Source organism: Physella acuta, unplaced genomic scaffold, assembly GCF_028476545.2.
Source record: "Physella acuta isolate Inbredline_101_S28 unplaced genomic scaffold, ASM2847654v3 ptg002851l, whole genome shotgun sequence".
Lineage (NCBI taxonomy): Eukaryota > Metazoa > Mollusca > Gastropoda > Physidae > Physella > Physella acuta.
Window position 1 is genome coordinate 77,928 of NW_026734250.1, and position 5,321 is coordinate 83,248.

Consider the following 5,321-nt stretch of genomic DNA (forward strand, 5'->3'; position numbering starts at 1 on the left):
GGCCTACATCTGCACATGCATTTTCACTATAAAAAGGTGGTGAAAATATCCTGGTAACTATGACAACGGCGGTTATCTTGAAAAATTAACCCCTTCGTAGGCTTTCCACCATTCATCAAATATTATATTTTAAGCCCAATAAGTAATGAATTCACAATTATCTTCCATATTTTTTGGGGCACTCAGCTTAATTTTTTTTTCTATTGTACATTGTGCAAAACTCCTGCGTTTTTTTTCCTCTGATTTATCAATTTCTGGTGGGGTTGAAGTGAAATTCTTGCCTCTACGACCAGGTCTTATGGTGATATTTCTTTGATATAATCCCTAAATGTGAGCTCTCGCTACCATTTGCCTATATTCAATAGAATAGATCTATTTGAAACATGCAGTTAAAACAGACAAAACATGACTTTTAGAAAAGACGTTGTTATCTGAATCAAAGTTTCGTACCATATAGTAAGATAAGGTATAATTAAGCACGGTTTAAATGCACCGTAGCTGTAATAAAAGGGTTGATTATTCTGGATTTATACTCTTCAAGTACATAAATTGTACTTAAATATTATGCCCCTGTGTGTTTCGCCATTTAAGCCTAATATGTTTGTTTTCATTAAAAAAATGTAAACACTCTTACCTAATTAAGTAAACAATTAGATGCCATCGTTGCTATTTTGCTAGTATATAAATATGCATACATATAAATATACATTAATAATTGTTCCATGTAGGGTTATTAGTGATATTCGATGTATTATTTTATATTCTTTTGAAGACACAACGTCTTTTCTAAAAGTCATGTTTTGTCTGTTTTAACTGCATGTTTCAAATAGATCTATTCGTTTATTCGATTCATGAAGGCTTTGGACTCGTTTATTTCCCCATATTTCGACGGATAAACACACAAAGCTGACATTGTTTTTCCTATCTTTTTCATTTTAATACATACATATTTAAAGTACATGAAAACACAAGTACAAAGTATCGTTTAATATATGTTTGATAGTGTCGTTACATTGGTAGCAATGTGTTATTAAGTGTTGCTATAATTTATAATAAGTTGTTCTATGCGTAATTAGTTACGATCTCTTTTACTAATATTAATGGTGTTCAAAATATCTAATGATTTAACTTAAGTTTTTTTTTTTTTTTTCGAAAATGAACGAGGTAATTAAACAATCAGCGTATCACATTTTAAGATAGACTTTTCCTACATCAGAATAGCAATTTTTATATAGAGACTTCACTTTATTTGTGTAAAGTCTGAATTATAAAGACAAGGCATAGGACTTCATTACTACTGTGCAATATCATAGTAGTGAGACGCATTTTGTTCTATGATAGGTTTTCACGTATTATATTAATATAAAAATCAAACATTTTCCTCTGTTGACCGTCCATTAACGTGTGTAAATTTAAACATAGACAGTTGAATAAATTACTCTACATTGAGCCAAACAGAGACGGTTGAACAAATTACTTTACATTGAGCCAAACAGAGACGGTTGAATAAATTACTCTACATTGAGCCAAACAGAGACGGTTGAACAAATTACTTTACATTGAGCCAAACAGAGACGGTTGAACAAATTACTTTACATTGTGCCAAACAGAGACGGTTGAACAAATTACTTTACATTGTGCCAAACAGAGACAGTTGAATAAATTACTTTACATTGAGCCAAACAGAGACGGTTGAACAAATTACTTTACATTGAGCCAAACAGAGACGGTTGAATAAATTACTCTACATTGAGCCAAACAGAGACGGTTGAACAAATTACTTTACATTGAGCCAAACAGAGACGGTTGAACAAATTACTTTACATTGTGCCAAACAGAGACGGTTGAATAAATTACTTTACATTGAGCCAAACAGAGACAGTTGAATAAATTACTTTACATTGTTCCAAACAGAGACGGTTGAATAAATTACTTTACATTGAGCCAAACAGAGACGGTTGAATAAATTACTCTACATTGTGCCAAACAGAGACGGTTGAATAAAATACTCTACATTGAGCCAAACAGAGACGGTTGAATAAAATACTCTACATTGAGCCAGAGACAGTTGAATAAAATACTCTACATTGTGCCAAACAGAGACGGTTGAATAAATTACTTTACATTGAGCCAAACAGAGACGGTTGAATAAATTACTTTACATTGAGCCAGAGACAGTTGAATAAAATACTTTACATTGAGCCAAACAGAGACGGTTGAATAAAATACTCTACATTGTGCCAAACAGAGACGGTTGAATAAATTACTTTACATTGAGCCAGAGACAGTTGAATAAAATACTTTACATTGTGCCAAACAGAGACGGTTGAATAAATTACTTTACATTGAGCCAAACAGAGACGGTTGAATAAAATACTCTACATTGTGCCAAACAGAGACGGTTGAATAAATTACTTTACATTGAGCCAAACAGAGACAGTTGAATAAATTACTTTACATTGAGCCAAACAGAGACGGTTGAATAAATTACTTTACATTGTGCCAAACAGAGACGGTTGAATAAATTACTTTACATTGAGCCAGAGACAGTTGAATAAAATACTTTACATTGTGCCAAACAGAGACGGTTGAATAAATTACTTTACATTGAGCCAGAGACAGTTGAATAAAATACTTTACATTGTGCCAAACAGAGACGGTTGAATAAATTACTTTACATTGAGCCAAACAGAGACGGTTGAATAAAATACTCTACATTGTGCCAAACAGAGACGGTTGAATAAATTACTTTACATTGAGCCAAACAGAGACAGTTGAATAAATTACTTTACATTGAGCCAAACAGAGACGGTTGAATAAATTACTCTACATTGTGCCAAACAGAGACAGTTGAATAAATTACTCTACATTGAGCCAAACAGAGACGGTTGAATAAATTACTCTACATTGAGCCAAACAGAGACGGTTGAATAAAATACTCTACATTGTGCCAAACAGAGACGGTTGAATAAATTACTTTACATTGAGCCAAACAGAGACGGTTGAATAATTTACTTTACATTGAGCCAAACAGAGACGGTTGAATAAATTACTTTACATTGAGCCAAACAGAGACGGTTGAATAAATTACTTTACATTGAGCCAAACAGAGACGGTTGAATAAAATACTCTACATTGTGCCAAACAGAGACGGTTGAATAAATTACTTTACATTGTGCCAAACAGAGACGGTTGAATAAATTACTTTACATTGAGCCAGAGACAGTTGAATAAATTACTTTACATTGAGCCAAACAGAGACAGTTGAATAAAATACTTTACATTGTGCCAAACAGAGACGGTTGAATAAATTACTTTACATTGAGCCAGAGACAGTTGAATAAATTACTTTACATTGAGCCAAACAGAGACAGTTGAATAAAATACTCTACATTGTGCCAAACAGAGACAGTTGAATAAATTACTTTACATTGAGCCAAACAGAGACGGTTGAATAAATTACTTTACATTGAGCCAAACAGAGACGGTTGAATAAAATACTCTACATTGTGCCAAACAGAGACGGTTGAATAAAATACTTTACATTGTGCCAAACAGAGACGGTTGAATAAAATACTCTACATTGTGCCAAACAGAGACAGTTGAATAAATTACTTTACATTGAGCCAAACAGAGACGGTTGAATAAAATACTCTACATTGTGCCAAACAGAGACGGTTGAATAAATTACTTTACATTGAGCCAAACAGAGACGGTTGAATAAATTACTTTACATTGTGCCAAACAGAGACGGTTGAATAAAATACTCTACATTGTGCCAAACAGAGACGGTTGAATAAATTACTTTACATTGTGCCAAACAGAGACGGTTGAATAAATTACTCTACATTGAGCCAAACAGAGACAGTTGAATAAAGTACTCTACATTGTGCCAAACAGAGACGGTTGAATAAATTACTCTACATTGAGCCAAACAGAGACAGTTAAATAAAAACATTTACATTGAGCCAGAGACAGTTGAATAAAATACTTTACATTGTGCCAAACAGAGACGGTTGAATAAATTACTTTACATTGAGCCAAACAGAGACGGTTGAATAAATTACTCTACATTGAGCCAAACAGAGACGGTTGAATAAATTACTTTACATTGAGCCAAACAGAGACGGTTGAATAAATTACTCTACATTGTGCCAAACAGAGACAGTTGAATAAATTACTCTACATTGAGCCAAACAGAGACAGTTAAATAAAAACATTTACATTGAGCCAGAGACAGTTGAATAAATTACTCTACATTGTGCCAAACAGAGACGGTTGAATAAATTACTTTACATTGAGCCAAACAGAGACGGTTGAATAAATTACTCTACATTGTGCCAAACAGAGACAGTTGAATAAATTACTCTACATTGAGCCAAACAGAGACAGTTAAATAAAAACATTTACATTGAGCCAGAGACAGTTGAATAAAATACTCTACATTGTGCCAAACAGAGACGGTTGAATAAATTACTCTACATTGAGCCAAACAGAGACGGTTGAATAAAAACATTTACATTGAGCCAGAGACGGTTGAATAAAATACTTTACATTGTGCCAAATAGAGATGGTTGAATAAAATACTTTACATTGAGCCAAACAGAGACAGTTGAATACAATACTTTACATTGAGACATTCTCTATCTGCAAGAGACAATGTAATAAAAGACAACATTATGAGATGGTCACTCTGCTTGTGTTTTTAAGTTATGAAATAAGGACTGAACTTGACTTTTACATTTGAGATTAAACAAAAACTGAAGATTTTTTTTTTTTTAAAGCCTTTGTTGAGATCAATGGTGATTCGAGCTTCCTCTTCCCCTAAAATAATATCCCACCTCATCTTCCCAAACCCTTCCCTCAAATTTATGTTACACATTAATTCAGCCGTTCTTTATGCTTTTTTTCTCTTAAATCTTAATTAAGCTCGTCTTCCTCGACAAAGCAAAATAGTGTTAAAACTCTTGCTATAATGTGTACTGCAAAAACATGTTTTTACTTTTCTTCATCGTAACCAAACCCTCCTCTTCTGACCTTCCCCTATCCTGATGTGTTGTTATTTATAGACAAGTCTTTATATATCTGGTACCCTGTTGTTAACACGAGATAAACATAAATACATGCTGTAAACATGAGCAGATTTAACGACTGACACATAAAGAAATAATATGTATTTATTTCAACAGATTATGTTCTATTTTTTAATATGTAAGCCAAACAATATTTATTATCAAGAAAATGATTACAATGTACATAATTCTCTGTGATTGTACGATAGTATAAAATAAATATGTATTTTTATGATGAAAATGGACAAT